At 51.6% G+C, this 17,426-nt stretch overlaps 2 protein-coding genes across 4 annotated transcripts in view; one reads left to right on the forward strand and one right to left on the reverse strand.

Annotated features, from left to right (window-relative positions):
* Rab3GAP1 (RAB3 GTPase activating protein subunit 1) overlaps positions 1-17,426 on the reverse strand; it is a 330,004-nt gene that overhangs the window by 204,083 nt on the left and 108,495 nt on the right. The gene's annotated exons all lie outside the window — the stretch shown is intronic.
* The window catches only part of haf (leucine-rich repeat and fibronectin type-III domain-containing protein hattifattener), a 48,048-nt gene that overhangs the window by 14,654 nt on the left and 15,968 nt on the right, over positions 1-17,426 (forward strand). The gene's annotated exons all lie outside the window — the stretch shown is intronic.

A 17,426-nucleotide genomic window follows, 5' to 3' on the forward strand; every position in this document is an offset into this window, starting at 1 on the left:
GAAAAAATAGTACGGCCCTTACACGAGTCTATACGCATTGTTGGTCGCCCATCCGTGTGACTTGAACCACGAAAGGGGTTTAGAAGTAACGGACGCAAGGCGCCTTGTGTACGGTAAGCCTTAGCAGTGCACATGCGCAGAAACCACATTCGTACGATTGGGCCAAAATCATGCGCTAACTTTGGGTTACGCTATACTTATCTAAAGCTCTGTACCAACGCAGATTATGTAAACTATTCCTATCAAGTCACTTCTTATATACGCCGGAAGATATTAATGACGTGAACCAGAGAAAATGATGGCACCTCGCTAGCACGCACGCTCGCTTGCAGAGGCCCACGCTTCGACACAAGAGAACGACGAGGCACTCAATTACGCACACGTGCAAAGACAATGCCCACAGTCATCCATCAGAAAAAGAAAAAAAGAAAGATATGAGGGTAATTTGGCGCGCAAATAATTTCTTCACGCACACCGCTGAGCCCGCTTACAAGATGACGGCGCGCGCGTGGTTTCCGTATCCGGAACGGCTGCAAGGCCACGAGACGGGTCCGACTGCCTAGGCAGGCAGCGTGCGAAACAGGCGCCCGCCCGCCGTCGTGTCTGCGTCCGGCGACGTGAAGAGCTTTGTTCGCGACTAGCGACAAGCCGACCCATGCGGGAGAATAGCAAATAGAAGATATACAAGTACAAACCACAAGGGAGTTAAAAGTGCGCTAACGTAACCCGAATCTTCCGAGACCACAAAATGACTCGAGAGGCGGCCGGTGCTACGACAGCAACCTTTTTGGGTGCCAGCTTTATGACGGGCTTTGAACGTTCGGCGCCGACAGGACTAGAGGTCGCCACAAGCGTCCCCGATTAAGTGGAACGTTGCAGGTATAAGCGTCGCCAAAGAACCGTCAGGCACAGAGACCCCCTCACCCAACCCTCTGGTCTGGAAGCCTGGCTTCAAAAAGTGCGTAAATATACAGCACGCGAGTTTAGCAGTCGGCGCCGCAGAACGGCACCCGCCGTCGTCACGCATTACTGCCTCGTTTATTCGCTCAAACGCAGAAGTGCGTGGACCGACGGAGAGCCCGTATGTTTAGAGCAAAATAACACTCGGGGCACGAATGCGCGATTCCTGCTCAGCACATTATGTACAAAAATGTGTTCTCCTTCGAGACATCGTCTGTCCAATTTCGTAGACTGCGAAATGCTCAGATAATATGCTATTGTTTAATGTACTTTCATTTAAGCACACCTCCACCAACCGGCCGACTTGTAAACACACGGCGTCCATGACAAGTAGCAACAGCCCAATTGGGAGACCAGAACGACAGTGCAGTTCGTGTTTTTGTCCGGCAAAGCAGAGGTATCTTCCTTGCGGGCGCACTCCAGGGAACTAAAGTGTGATCGTAGCCTACGAAAATTATTAACCTCTCTGTCTTTTTCAACCCTCTCCAAGTTTTTAGGGTAGATGCGCGCAAATGCGTCCCGCGGTGTGACACCTGGCCCGGTTCAGGAGTATGTATACCGACGGTTTTACTCGGACCACAGTCTGCACGCGTGCCATCGGCGCTGGCCATCTTTGCCAGTGGTGTCAAATGGGAGATACGGCGGGCGCGTTCAGCGCAAGGCGCGGAAAGGCGGAACACCGGAATCACGGGGACGAAGAACGGGAGCAGTGGAGAAAGTGCAATCAGAGCAGCCCCGCGGGCACATGGCGCGCTGTTCGCCGCAGGCACAGCCCTCGCAGAGCTCTCTTCCGCGGTGGGCGATAGCAAATCGTGCGCATAATCCTCGCTAACCACCCAGTTTTCCGTTCTCTCCATAAAGCGGCGACGTGACGGTCTTACCAACCAGAGATACGACAAGGGCCACCGTAACGGAAGACTTAGCGGAAATACAGGTCGTCATAAAAAGCGGCCCAACAAGCCTGTAAGCAGGCACGCGTGGCACGCTTTCCGGAGAAGTTACCGACGCAAACTTAACGCGCGGACACAAATGCAAGAGCAACGACTCTGTCGGCATTTAAGCAGCTCCGCAAGGTGCCATTATGCTTACATCACGAGCTGCAAACAAGAGCTAGCAGTTTTGCGCACAGTGCATAGAGCATATTTGTTTCATAACCATTCACTTTGAATACGCAGCGAGAAGGGCCACATTAAAGTGGGGTAACACCAAGCTGCTGTTTCGGCGAATGAGTCAAGCGGCCTCCAGCTCGCCCGGTGCGCAATCACGGGCGGCACTACGCCAACAGAAAGGTGCCCTCTGAGCTTATTGGGTTCGCTTTGATTGCTCTTTGCGACAGACGACGTCGCAGTAGAGTATGCGCAAGCAGGCACCCAGGGACCATTGTTTCGCATTTTCCTGAGCGGGCGGACGTGAACCCAAGCGGGGAGGTCCGCCACAATGTGACGAGGTGACCGAAAGAAAACATCCGAGCTCCGTCAACCTCCCCCCCCCCTCCCCCGCCCCAACAACAAAGGCCGGCCCACCTTGAAAGGCAAGCGCCGCGTGTTATTACTACGGCCTCGCTGAAATGGACCTCACTGGAGCCGGCGTGGGCTAGCTGCCCTCTCTGCGAGAATAAGCCAAGGGCGACGAGGATGGTGCAGCGTAGGCAGCCACCTTGGAACGTGAAGCCCGATATACACAGGGAAACTTAAGGATGCCTCGGCTCAATGCAAAGCTGCAAACAGCGTCGAGCTCGATGCTGAAGCGCAGTGGACGAACACAGAGAGCGAGCGACGTGGAAGAGAGAAAACCATCCGTTCGGCCGCAATCAACAAGGACTCCGCAACAATGCCATATAGTAAATCTCATCGTCTCAATTGATAGTTTTTCGCGCTTCTGCTGCAAGTAACGCTGTTGCTAATAAGAATACGATCTGAGGAGTCAGCAATGCGCAATGACGAACACCGAGTCACTCGCGCACGAGCTTGCGCACTGTCGCAACAGGATAGCACTGCGAGAACTCAGTCAACTCGGCTCGGCAGTGGTCCATGGCTCCGCAGCTGCAATGAGTGCTCAGCAGGGTCTCCACTACACAACGCCTTCGGCGCCCGTTCCGCTTGCGACAACCAAGCGGTGCTATCGAGTGCAATCGCGCCAGGGCGGGCTGCTATTGGCACCAATCGGCCTCGCGCAATCAAGGCAGCCTCTAAAGAAAGCGAACAAGCGCACGCAGCGGCGCCCTCAGAGATAGAGAGAGCGAGCGCCGCCGGGGCTGAGAACGTCTTCCGGTGCGGAGACAAGCCAAGACTTCCGCGTTAGAGGGGCCCAACAGCGCCGTCAAGGGGGGCCGTGAACGGGCATCGGCTTTTCACACGCTGACAACGCAGAGAGACAGCCACGATACCGGCAGAAGGCGTCTCCTGCTGGAGGCCCCGGATCTTGTTCACTCCGGACGACGGGTCGTGCACGCTTGCGCAACTCCATTCTGACGACGCCGGCCCACGGCACGATGCAGCCCTGTTAGCTGCAGCTGTCTCGGCGTTCCCTTGCGTCGTTTCTCGGCAGGCAACGGATGAAAGTTGTTTATGCCGCCAAACAATGTGCATCAGCAGTACGTGCACATATGACAGGTGAAGGCAGTGGGGACACACAGTGAGCCCGCAGTTGTCTATTTGCAGCCATGCGCAGGACAGCGTTGGCTTAGTAGTACTATGTACGGAGAAAGAAGCCCAAGTTGCATTTGTTTTTCTTTTTCATTAAGCAGTAGACGTACTTGTATTTATGACACAAGACGGTCGCACCAGCTCACCAACCTTCAGAGCCACAATTCGATGCGGTAACAATGGGTTTACGCTGCGACAGCTAACAGCGCATACTGCGAGCTATTGAACTTCCTTACTGTTTACACATTCGGACATCAGAACACACGCTTTATAGACTGTTACAAGAAAGCGCAGAAGGTGGATGGTCCTGTACCGTTGCAATAGCTTTTTTTAAAAAGGTACTCGCACACACACGCAAGAAAGTACAACGCGGAGTATGGCGGCGACCATGTATCCTCAAACATTGGGGCGGATTCCTTGCAGAAGCTAGTCCTAACGGCTGAAAACGAACCTTCAACGGCGAGAACTAAGTGTATCGCTGAGTCAAGTTCAGCACAGAAGAGCTGGCGTGACAAGTTGATCGGTGCATACATGGAGGACTCGCCCTGCGCTGCACGCTGAGGCTGGGCGAGAAGACCACTAGCTTAACGCGCACTTCGGGCCTCTGCACCGACGTTTCCAGCTGGCTTGGCGCCTGTCCTATGAGGTGGCCCTACTGCTGTGCGTGCAGTTGTGAATGCATAAGCAGTCTATCGCCAGGGTGCGCCGAACAAAAGACTGCTTATGGCTACACGACGTGCGTACATGTACGGGCGAGGCTTGCTTCAGTAAACGCACGTTGCACTGCCACCTAGATGACCTGACCGAAGACGCGGTCTCGAAACAGCTACGTCATTTTTATTCCGCGGATAAGAGCATTAGACGCAAGGGCAGGCGTGCGCTTATTGCTCGTAGGCGCATATATAAGGAGGAGGATTCGTACAATGGTCGTCACCACATTTTGATAGCAAGGCCTCATGAAAGTTGCTTCTCTTAAACCGCGACGTAAAACGGCAACAGCAGCAGAAAGAACATAACGCAACATCAGAAATAATGTTTTAGAAAAGCGGGCGCAAGCACGCTGCGTATACGCAAAAGAGGTCGAGGGCATCCAAGAAATAACGTCGGCAGCACTGCGGAAGCGCGGATCCCAAATTCGTCTATGTAATTTTGTATGCAGTGCCGATGTCATCCGCTAAATTGCATGCTTTATTGCTAAGGCTCCCTGTAATGAAAAAAAAAAAAAAAAAAGAAAGGCGCCATGAAGTGACTCCAACACTAACACGCACTTTCCGCAGCCGAAGCCGCCTGAGTTACCGTAACAGCCGATTTGTCCCGAAATATTTGACTCGCCATTATTTTTCTTAAATATTTATGTCGCACTAACAAGGGTACGATAATATTATTGGCGACAGCGACGGGGCAGTATGTCAGTTAGTGCGCAATTACAATAGCAATTCGCGCAATAAGCGCCAATGTACCAATGAAGGAACTTGGAGAAATGGTGCACGGTACAAGGGCTAACAGATGCTGCTCAGCGGCAGCGCTCGTGCACTGGCTGGGATACATAGCCATTCTTTGCCGTGAAGCGCCGCACAGATGTCGGGAACCTCCACCATGCACTCAACCACGACGGTATACGCTCGGGAAACTGACCTATATGCCCCTGCTCGACATGACGTCTATTTAAGCAGGAAAAGACGACACATGAATTCGCTCCAAAAGCACGAACCGTTCGTTTAAGCCGCGATCGCAATATCCTGGAGCCAGTAAAACATAACCATCCTCTCAAGAGAACGCTCTTCAGAACGAGTGGATGTCGTGCCAAGTATTGCAGGAAAGAAAACTGCATGCGAATAAAGGACTTACTCCTAAGCTTCGAATGATTTGGAAGGCTCATATGCGACACTGGTGTCACCGGATCTTGACGACTAATCATCTAGCTAGTATGTTTCTACGTGGTCGACTGCCTCTGCTATAGGCTACTTCTGGAGTACCGTTAGCGTATATCATACGCGAGTCAACAGGCGGTATTTGGACACAGGTCGGTAGGAGAGCGGTGACCATAACCACATCAGCGTGAACATCATGACTATTAGCAACATACTTAAAACTTCATTGGCAGATGTTTTACTAGTCGACGAGCGTTCACAATGAGGAAACACGTCTCTGCACAAAGATGCCGACTTAGGAAAGTTATTCAACATGGACTACAGAATGCTGACAACGTTATTAGGCACAAGCAGAAACGTTGTATTTTATGTACACAATTTCTACGCTTTCGAGTTCACAATATTTCCAGTCAGTTTTAAAACGGCGTCTAAATTTTTAATGAAGGAGGGGGATAATGTGCGTTTCCGACCCTGCTGAGACATTTTTACCACCGCAGTATCAGTGTGCATCACGCACACGAAAGATGTGCGAGGGCTGGCTGCTGCCGCCTATCAGCGACTGTCGCGAAAGCCACGGCTGCAAACTCGTACAGCGAACGCGCTGTCGCGCGCGCATCTTCTTCGCTACAACCAGACCAGCAGTGCACGAAGCGACTGTGCCCGGCTCACAAGCGACCCTCAACCATTGAGAGACTGTCGACGCACACGCAAGCGGGCTGCGGACGAGGCGAAATCACACCGCAGTACGCGTTCCGCTTGGCTCGGTTCAATGATTCCACAACGTCGCTCGCTCGCACAACTTCCGGATCGGGCCGCCCCTAGGAGCTGCAACACCGCTACGTAGGCGGCCTCGATGGCCGTCGAAGAGACCATGTGCTTGGCCAGGGGATTCCCCCTCTCCGATTCTCAGCGGCGCGCATCTTCACTACACGGTCAGTAACAGTGGTGTGCAATCAAGAGACACAGTGCCAAATTTTCGATTCACGCTCGAAAGCGTGATGCGGAAGAATTTGTTGGCAGTCCGTTCGCACGGCCCTGTTCACCTCCTCAGGGATACGCGATACCAAAGAAGCGCGTAGAGAGCCAAGAATAACAGCGTCTCAATGTGGCACACAAAGGCGCATTAGATTGAAAGTCAAAGCAGGTGAGAAGTAGCTGCGAATAATGCCGAGGCAGCTCCGAATCTGCGTGCGCCGCTTGAGGACCTCGTCAGCAGAGGCCTTGACCCGGCCCGGCTGGGAGAACAGGCGCAATTGTGCACCTTGCTCTCCGCACCGGAGCCGCCGCTGACGGCGGCCGCGTTTCCTGGGCGGCGCGCGCGCGGCACGGGACTGTCGCTGTCCTCGTCGCGTAACCCTAATTCCTGGCGAAATGTCCCGAGGGAATATCAGCAGCTCACGCCGGGGAATTGCTTCGGCGCGTCGCCCGCTCGGGCTCATTAGCTGCTGCCGGCGGCAGTGACACGCACGCGGGACGGGTGTCCCCATCACGCGCTGCTTAAAGCCCCTGCAGCGGAAACGTGTGTGGAGGGGCTTTAGCGCTGCTAAACCAAACCGAAGGACGGCTCAACTTCGAGACGACGACGTCCTGCAGCACGACGCGTCGACAACGCACGGCTGCCGAAGCCGTCGCCACTCTGTGCCGTCGGAAAGCGCGTTCGGTGGTCCTCGCGAATCGCGTTCTACCCGCTACCAAGGCCGGCACAGTCGAATGCCCTATAGCGTCGGCTGCGTTCGCGCGCAACTACGCTACGCAGCGGAGGCCCGCGGCCGGCAGCGATTGCGCGCTCAGAACGTATGCATGCATGATGACCCATTTTCTTTTCAATGAACGATCCAGCGGCCAACCCGTGCTACTGACAAAGAATCGAGCCCGACAAGTGAGTGTCTGGTCCCGGGAGCTCCCGCCACTTCGCGATTGAACAAGACCACTTGAACCGGCGCTGAACAAAGCTTCATTCATTCACCCGCGCCGTGCTGCAACCTGCGCGGTGCTGTAACGCGCTGATAAGGTGTTACGCGCTCATCTCGACGACGTGGGCATTTTTTTTTTTTTTTTTGCGTGTCATCCGAAGTTTTCAGCTGGCTGCGATATGCGACACAATTAACGCTGGGTGTTTTTCGAAGAGGTCCAAGTTCTTCCAATATGATGTCCCTCGTTACGTTGGCTCCTCCTGAACAAGGCGTTTCATATTCGACGATGTGCTTAATACAGCCCTCGTCCAAATAGACAGCAGCAAAGTGCGCATAAAATGCGCACCAAAAGCACACAGAACGCGGTTCTGTGAACTATACGTGCACCGACGCGCAACTTCAATGTGTTTACGCGCGACAGTGCGTGCTGTTGCGCGACAGTAACTCACCTCTTAAATTACACAATATGCACAAGACAAGCTTACGAACTAAAATTACAAGTTAGGACGACGTTATGGCACTTACTACCGCCTGAACATTTGAATCGAAATCGCAACCAGCGACATTAGAAACATTCCGCTCTTGCTTTGATCCCGGCAGGGCTAAAATCTCAGCAATGCATTTGGACTATGGTACATATATAGTAGGAAGAAAATGCTTCACAAAAAATTAGAACGAAAACTGTGGAATGCATTAGAAGAAAACACAGCGCGTTTTAAACGTTCCTCAGACTTTCCGCACCGTCAATGAAACCAAGGAACAGTAGATGGACCATTGCGCGCACCCCTTTCGTGTGGGCAAAATTCGCCATCCGAACTTCACTGAAGCTTTACGACCGAGCAAAGCGCATCAAATGCCTGCCGTGAATGATGTCGCAGCACGATCTCAAACTAGATTTTAAAAAGAAAAAGTCGACTGGAGTGTGTTGCGCGACAACTGAATGGCAGGCTGCGCAAAAGCGATCGTCGCCATCATTCGTCCCGCCGATCGAGTGCGGACACTCGGTGCCAGTCCTAATTGAAAATGTCACGCGAAACAACTCGACCGGTAGCAGCTCCTGCTGTGCCGGGAGCACGGACGCCACCCACGGACCGTTCCTCAGCCGCTGAGCCAGGAAGCGGAACACGCTGATTATACGCAGCGTGTCTACTTCCGCTTTCACCACGAGCAGCCAGCACCACGAGCAGCCAGCACCACGAGCGGGCGGATGGCGTTGCCTATAGTGAACTAGAACACTACTCGTTATTCAAGCGGCCACGATGTCATTGCTAAAAAAGTCGCGTGAAGCTCAAATTGGATAGATTTTTTCTTGTTTCTCTCTTTCTTTCTGCAGATTCAATATAGTGGGCGCACAAACCAATTAAAATAGGCCGGAGGGCGCTCGAGAAGGTCATCCGTGAAATACGGAAGAGACGGCACACTATAGGAACGAAAAGTTAACAGTACCGTGATGCTTCGTTGAGCTATACTATACCCCAGGCTCAGCAGCCTCCTTTACATGAATTCAGCGCGAGCATGTCGAGTCGAACAGGGCAGGCCCATACCGAACCGACCGTGTTCACACATGCATTACGCCAACCGGGTATTAATTCACCCTCCGCAGTCACGCTGACCCGAGCTACGAAAGTTTAAACGAACCCGACAATCGGATTTCGGCCCAGCAAACCGACTCGTCCCGAGTTTGTCGGGTCCATGCTTGCAATTCTCAGGTTCATGCAATTGCTGCCAATGGAAGCCGGTGAGGCAAGGCGACGCGGACGACGCGTGCGAGGGACAGGAACCGGCACGCGTAGCAGAACCCGAACGGGGCAGGCACGCCAAAGGATCGGGAGGGGACCACGCAGTTACGACGCCGATCAGGGTCGCCAGAGAACGACATGCACGCGCGTGCCGATCGGCGTTTGCACGACCGAACCCCGTCGAGGACAACGCCGAGGTCAAGACAGACGTCGTGCCGTCGCCGAACGACGTCGAGCACGCCAAGGGCGTTTGGCGACGCGATTGTTCGAACGCTTGCCTCCCGAGAAGCGCGCGCTCGCCCGCGCACAAACGGAATCTGCAGAGTGTAACCGACGGGTGCACTTTGCAACCCAGCACGCCAGCCGCGACTGCGCCGGACGATAAACCGTGAGGCAGGAACTTTGGCGAAACACTGGTCACGACGGGCAGCTCGGTCCTAAAACCTGACAGCCCCCACTTTTTCCTATTCTGTCCGTTTTTGGTTTTTTGGTTTTTTACCTCATCCCCATGCCAGTTGACATTCGGGTGTGTGTCGTTGGCAAGGCAGTTGTGGTGCGGCCGGCAGACTTGCGCTCTCCCTTCATTATTCTAACCATCACAATAAATAAATAAAGTAAAATAAAACTAACAGTGCGCACACTTATGCGGAAAAATACAAACGGGATGCAGTGGTCTCCGGTGCAAATTTACACTCCTTGTTTACTTCCACTCCTTGTTTACGGTGACCGATTCACGTACGAGTCCATAGCTATGCAGTTCAGCTCGGTCATTCTTCCTAACAGCATTCTTGCAGGTATCAATATCCGCGGCAGCCGCATCGGATATAAACAAAACAAGGCCACCGAGGAGGCCCGATCCTATACGCGCACTCTCCGTCTACTGCTCAGTAGCAAACAGAAAGCGGCCAAAGCTGTGACGCCTCAAACCAACGCCACAAACTTGCCTCATTCCAAGTGTTTCGAGGAACAGGATTTTAACGCTTACGAAGCACCGCGACGCATGACGCGCCTCCATCAGTTTCAGAGGCGTATATCCATAATTCTATCTTCCCCATCTTCATTTCACCTAGTGCCCTTTGCAGCAGCTGACTAGAGTTCATAGAGCACCAGCTCCGCATGTGTCTACGGAGGCAGAAACCTTACTGCATGTTCATGGTGCGGTAGTAGTAACTTTTTTCTCAGTGCCTCAGTGACTGTTAACGGCGGTTGAAAGCTGGGCTCCTTCCTGGCCTCCCCCCCCCCCCCCCCCCACACACACACCTCCGGCACGCACGCACGCAGCAGCACCGCTATCCTTTATCGTTCTTACAGACTCGTTTGAGAGAATGGCTTTGTAAAACTCTAGTCAGTGTTTAAAATTATGACGAGTTCAACCGCAAACGCCCGCAAAGGGAAGGAGCCAAGATGCATCCGTTTAGCCAGTCAAAAAGATTTAACGGCAGTGTACCCTGCAGCAGGCAAAGAACATTCAAGAAGACAAAAAAAGAAGAAGAAAAGAAAAAAAAGGCGAATTTCATCGAGACAGAAAATGCGCCTTGGCTGTATACAGGGTGTCCCAGCTAACTTAAGCCAGAGCTAAAAAATATGCGAATGTCACGTAGCTGGACAGAATAAAGGTAATGTTGTTTGCCGTCGCTTGGAGATACTCGGATTATTATTTTAATTCCGCCTAATTAGGTAGTTAGTCTTAATTAATCAACTTCTCAAATGTCGTAATTAGATTAAAGGTCTCAATGAGAAAATTGCAGAGCGACATGAAAAGCTCCCGATACAGTTTTCGTTTGCTCAATGCGTGCTACATAAAACTGTTTTTCGAGCGTGAAACAAGCCCGCGAATACACGCAATGTTGCCGCGCGACTGGCCGCTCGAGGCACTTTGCGTGTACTCGGTGGCTTCTTTCGCACTCGGAAAAACTTTTATGTAGCCCGTACTGAGCTGTATGGGGAGTTTTTCATGTCGCTATACAATTTTCTCATTGAGACTTTTAATCTAATTATGATATTTGAGAAGTTGATAAATTAAGACTGATTACCTAATTAGGCGGAACGAAAAGAATAATCTGGGTATCTACAAGCGGCGGCAAACAACATTACTTTTGTTCTGTCCAGCTACGTGAGGTTTGCATATTTTAAAATTCTGGCTAAAGTTTAGTTCGGACATCCTGTATATACACTATAACACGAAAGGCTTCTGACGGTGGCGCTGGAGATGACATTGTCCTAGAGTGAGTGTAGACATATCGCTCTGCTGTATTTTGTAAATAAACGGGGCAACATTCCCGCAGGAAGGAGTGCAATATACTATATATGCGCGTCAGTGTGCGCTCGGACAAGCACGAATGTAGCACACGTGGGCTTTAAAAGGCAGAGGAGCAGACTCCAAACACTCGCTCGCTAACTGAGACGCACCGAAGCACGAGTCGTGAAAACATGGGCGCCATGCACGGAACACGCTGACACAGATTGCGCATCCACCGAGGGCAGCGCGCCGAAGTCGCCGCAGCAGTCGGTCGCGCCTTAATCCTTGCATTCTTGCAGCAGCGGTCTCGTCGGTTTAAGCAACGCGAATTCATTTCAGGTGCTGAACTTAAACCGCGCGCCGTGCGTGGCTGTTATTTAGGAGAAGGAGACCAGCAAAGATATCAAAAACCTCTTACGCAACACGCACGGGCAGACGGAGAAGGAAAGGCGTGGAGTGCAAGCGTTACGTTCGCGGATGGGAGGCATCGAGACAAGCCGCCTCTTACGTGCCGGCGTTTCCTCGAAACCAGCAGGGCGTGAATGCGAAGCTCGTCATGTTCCAGTGCGCAAGCCGCGCCGAGAGAGGCAAAAACTACACGCGCGCGGCCGTGCACCGTGGGCCCAAATGGAGTAGCTCCCTGCATGCGGGCTCCCTCGCCGCGGGGCATCGACACTGTGGGTCAAACGAATTAGGCGCCAGCTTCCGCCATTGTTCGCGTACGGAGACGGTCCCGCGCGGCGGCCAGCGTCCGAGATGGCTCTCATTACACGCGGCCCCGCCGATTTCCCAAGAACAGAGCGCGCCGAAAGGATGTGTCCGGCCGACGGACCACTCGGCTCACGCGGCGCTCTCTAATGCAACGATGACTGTTCTTTTTTTATTATTCCTTTTTTTAAAGAGCAGAGCTGAAATGTGTTTTTCGTTTCAGTGAAAAAAAAAAAGTAAAATAGACCCTTGCCTTTCTTAATACACTTCGGGACGGTGGTGCACCCGCTGAATTTAATTAGTAGCTCGTAGTGTGCTTCCTCCTCCACGACTATGGACAATGAGAGATGCTACAATGGAAAGCTCGATCCGGATAGATTTCAACCACTCAGGGTAACTTACGATAAAGGTGCGTCTCAGCACACCAACTCGTTCGTGCATTTCGCCCCCGAGAAATGCCTACGCAACGACCAGGCGCCGAGCAGGTGACCTTTGCGCACAGTCGAGCAGTGTTTTTCGTCGGTGGCGCTAAGCTCTGTGAACGCAAGCAGAAAGGCAACGTACAGTCGCACTAAATGGACTGCTTTTACGCGTGTTAGTAATTTTTCGTCTAGTTAATTTTTCGACAGCAAGAACGTTTCACTAATATTAGGATTTTAAGTCAATAAACGCGTGTTTTCGTAGCTGCCAAGTGTGGAAGCGATGGCTACAAGCAGCGACAAAGAAGTTCCTTGTGACATCCAGCGCGAATAGGCACGTTTTCGTCAGATGTCCCGCTTATTTGTTTAGTTTACTCAATAGCGGTTTAATGTCTATGTTATGAACGTGAAGCAATGCGTAACGGTGCCATGAAGACGTCATGCACACCGAACACTTATTTAGTATCAAGGGCAGTATCGAAGAACAAAAAAATTACGGGGTTTTACGTGCCAAAACCACTTTCTGATTATGAGGCACGCCGTAGTGGAGGTCTCCGGAAATTTCGACCACCTGGGGTTCTTAACGTGCACCTAAATCTAAGTACACGGGTGTTTTTCGCATTTCGCCCCCATCGAAATGCGGCCGCCGTGGCCGGGGTTCGATCCTGCGACCTCGTGCTCAGCAGCCTAACACCATAGCCACTGAGCAACCACGGCGGGTATATCGAAGAACAGGATAGCTACCTTAATATATAACCAAAGAGTATCTGATCCATCTGGTTTCGTAAATAAATACCTTCGGAGAGAACACTGCCACGACTTGCGGCATACGTTTTATAAAAAGGAAAAGCTGCGCACAAACTACGGCACCCAGAAGCTTGATTACTTAATACCGGATTTCTTACACAAACACCCTAATGCATTGTCCATTATCGAAAGAAGCACTTCTGTCCACGCCCTGAAAAAACTATACATACCTCTCTATTATCATGTCAGTAGGGACGGACTATGTAGGCAAATAATCACCTTTGTTGTACAGAATTGCTGTTGTCATGTTTTCAATGTTGTTTATTATATCGTCTAGTGACTGCATAGTTGCTCTTGAAGTCATCATACGCTACATGTATTGTGTATCCTTGCAGTTATATGTGGTTTCCACTACTTTTTTAACTTTTTTAAACTATGAATTGCCGTTTTTTTACTGTTCACTTTTTTTTTATTCTCACTGATTGTTTGTGCTTATGGTTAGCTGGCGCTTTGTCAGGCATTTATTAGCCTTTTCGCCAGCCTCCGCGGAAAATCTGTACATGAATGTCCGAAAAAACAAAACAGAATTGCTATTTTTTTTATTTAGTGTTCGTTTTGTTCCCTCCGAAAGAAGAAACAACGCACGTCAGTGTATTGTATTTATACTACCCACTAGATGTTTGCGGTGCCATAGCAGTGTGTTAATAGAACATTTCCCTATTTAGCTAGTGCGCTTCTACGCACTGCACGTTCACTCAATGACCACATCGGTCACATACAGTTCAAATGAAGACGAAGTGCTAGATGCGCATGCTGGGGCTTGTCTCTTGCGCATGCATGGTTCCATCAGATGAGCCAAGTCTACATTTTCCATTTCATAATACAAATCAACTGTGATTCTACACGCTATTTGGAAAAATGGCTACGCCACCATTAGTTGGCCAAATTACCTTTCAGGAACGCTAATTTTACAATTATGAAATGGGTCTATTACACATCGTACTTCCTATCATTTCTGTTAATCGACTTAGGGCAATTAGCCTCCCGATCTAGCTGTACCCGTTCAAACATGTGAGTAATTTTTAAAATGGCGCATTTCTCATTTTTCTGCAGATTACTGACAGGTAGACTTAGGAAAGTCGCATCACCGCCTTTCAAGAACGAATGGCTGAGGGAAAAGGAAAAAAAAAAACACCGAAAATGTAAAGCATACAAGACTGATCGTCAAATCAGCGCTTGTCTGCGCTGTCCGCTAATGCTACAACTGCGCGCAAAATGTGCGAGTCTCATTGCTGAACTGCAGCCAATGCAGAACAGGTACACGACATCGATGGTGCTTGTGCGACAGCAGCGCATGCGGTGTATGCGTCGCACTCTCGCGGGCAAAGGCGGGTGAGACGCTCTTGCGTTACGCTTTTCTTTTCTTGTTATTATATTTAAAGAAGCACTCTATCCCGTCTGCGAGACCTCGGGAAAAACCGCGCCGCAGCCACGCCAACCGTCGGATGACGAATGCGTGTGGAGATGCGCTCCGCTCATCACGCCCGCAGACGCCGCGGCAACAGCGATGCTGCGAAGCGTGTGCCCCAAAGACTCAAAATGCACCGCTGATGCAACCGCCGCGCCCACTGTGAGGAAAACACACCAGCTTCCCCGCTCGCTCAACCCCACGGAAATGCCGCCGTGTAGCAGGCGTTCCTCGGTCACGCGTGACATCGTCGCCCCTAACTTGTCGGACGAAAAAAAAAAAAGAAAGAAACTGTCAGCGACACACAAGACACGCGCTGCGCAGCGCCTCCCTCACGTGTGTATACCTGCAGATCTGCACATTTAAATGAATTCCGCTAAGAGGAAGAAGCGGTACCTCCTCAAGTTGATGTGTCAGACTTGATTCCCGATTTTCTTCTGGATCCGCGGATCACTCCCGTCTGCGCCTCCCAAGGGTCGTCAACGCCCACGGCTCGTTGCTTATATACCCTCACATATAGAAAGGATAGCGAGAGGCTGCATTTCGTGCACACCTCTTCCGAGATTCAGCACCTGCACGCAGCACGGCGTCAGCCTGCCAGCTACACGACGGGCGCCTCGGAGTTTAGCCTCGGAAGGAGGCGGCATCCGGTGTGTGACCTCCCCGCGGTCGAGTGCACAGGGCCACTAGAGCGCCGCTCCCAAACCAGTTGGCGGCGCCCACGTGCGCGGTTGGCGTCCGAGCCGCGCGCGCTGCCCTGCATTCGCTGCACAGCAGCATGGCCGTGCACGCGCGAATACATCGAATAATGGGGGCTCGGGAGGCGACCAAAATCCGATGACGAGACGCCGGCCGCGACGTGGAGAAAGGCCCGCAGCACCCCGCTACTGTCGTTCGGCGGCGACGAACACGGCGCTTCGAACGAGGCCGCGTTTACACGTTCGTGCGCAGGCGGGCCGATCGAACCACACCGTTCTGACGCTTAGAAAATGCGACTTGCTGGTGCTGGCTCCAAGTTAGAACGGGAAACAAATCCTGTCATGTCTGAAGAAACGCCGATCGTGGAACCGAAGAGCGATGCTAAATTTCTTCCTAAAGCCGAGCCAGAATCGCGCAACGAGCCACATAAGGAATCAAAAAGAAACGAACCCTACAACTGAAACCATTTTTTCGTTTGCTCACAAACTATCCACAGTGACCAAGTCCAGATAGACCTTAAACAACACACATGGTACACCAAGCGCGCACTTGTTAAAGACGTGCGTATAATATTGTGACGGGGCGTTGACACAATCTCGACCGGGTGAGATGTGTCTTCACCGCAAGAATCGGGAAACGACGACGAAGGCGGGCACCACGACGGAAAAAAAAAAGTTGAAAAGAATGTATTCACTTCATTGATACATGGTTGTGACTCTATCCGAGTCTCGAGCGGTCCTCTTTTTCACAGCCGTCCGAATCCACTTTTTATGCCCTTTTCTTCTCTCTCTCCCTCGTTGGGGGAATCCACTGGCCAATCACAAACGCCGAATCGTTCACAATCACCACCTCTATCGCCTCTCACTGGTCTTCAACGTGCTGCTCGTGGTGCTCATGTCTTCCACGTGCTGCTCGGTTACGTGGTGCACCTGTCTCCAACGTGTCACAATAGGAGGCAACCACCTGCCGTTGACGCTTTTTCCCGGGAGTTCTCGACGATGATCCCCGTCATCGATAAGTGGCCACTTCATGACGGTCAGGAGGGCGACGTTGCTGTCTTGAAGCGAAGTGAATGATGAGGCGTGAACATCAACCGTAACAGCTGCGTGTCGCTAGTGGGGCATCCCCCCCGCTCTGAGGGACCGCTATATATGCATAACAGCACCGCCGCCGCCAAAGGTGGTAGTCGATGGCTTCTTGGAAAACTTGGGGAACACTTGACAGGTCGATCATAATTCAAATAGATGAAAAGCAAGGTACTATATATATATATATATATATATATATATATATATATATATATATATATATATATATATATAGTCAATTTGCAGAGGTAGCCAAGATGGCTGAACACGCGCAACGTCCCTGTGATCGTCTTCTTCGTCACGGTGGATGCTTGTAACAATATGGACAGCAAAGGCAAAAACAATAACTCACGAAAGGGTGTCAGTATGACTAAAGGACAGACAACACTGCACTTGTTCAATGGGGTTCAGCCAGGACGTCTCGTTACGGCTCCATACAAACAGTGATATTACGCAGGCTACGACGACTCTAGGAGACCACACCCACTGCACTCGATTCTGGCCAGAAATCACAGGCGTCGCCCGGGGACGCGGGAAAGCAAAGTGGAACATGGCGGGACAGGCCTCGCCGCTGAGGCCACAGAATAGAGGGGCTTTAGTAGAGCGTACTGCCGCACGCCAAGCGCTGGAAGCCCGACATGGTAACGCGGTTGCATAACAGCCACACGTGTAGCTGCGTTCCACTTCCGTTCCTAGGTTGTGTTAAACTAAACTTAATGGTGGCATGCGAGAGGTAGCAGTGTTCGCGGGAAGCGGGCTCCCATGGAAGTTGTCGCGTCCAGTCGTCGGGTTATGCCAGACCGACATCGCTTAGCACTGGCATTTGTAATCGTCTTTAGAGGCACCAGAATATAGCGTATCCCAGTAAGCTGACCGTGAAGGGACGCTGGGAGCCAACTCGGCAAGCGAGGACACAGAAAGCGACTACGC

Source organism: Dermacentor andersoni, chromosome 1 (assembly GCF_023375885.2).
Source record: "Dermacentor andersoni chromosome 1, qqDerAnde1_hic_scaffold, whole genome shotgun sequence".
Classification (NCBI taxonomy): domain Eukaryota; kingdom Metazoa; phylum Arthropoda; class Arachnida; order Ixodida; family Ixodidae; genus Dermacentor; species Dermacentor andersoni.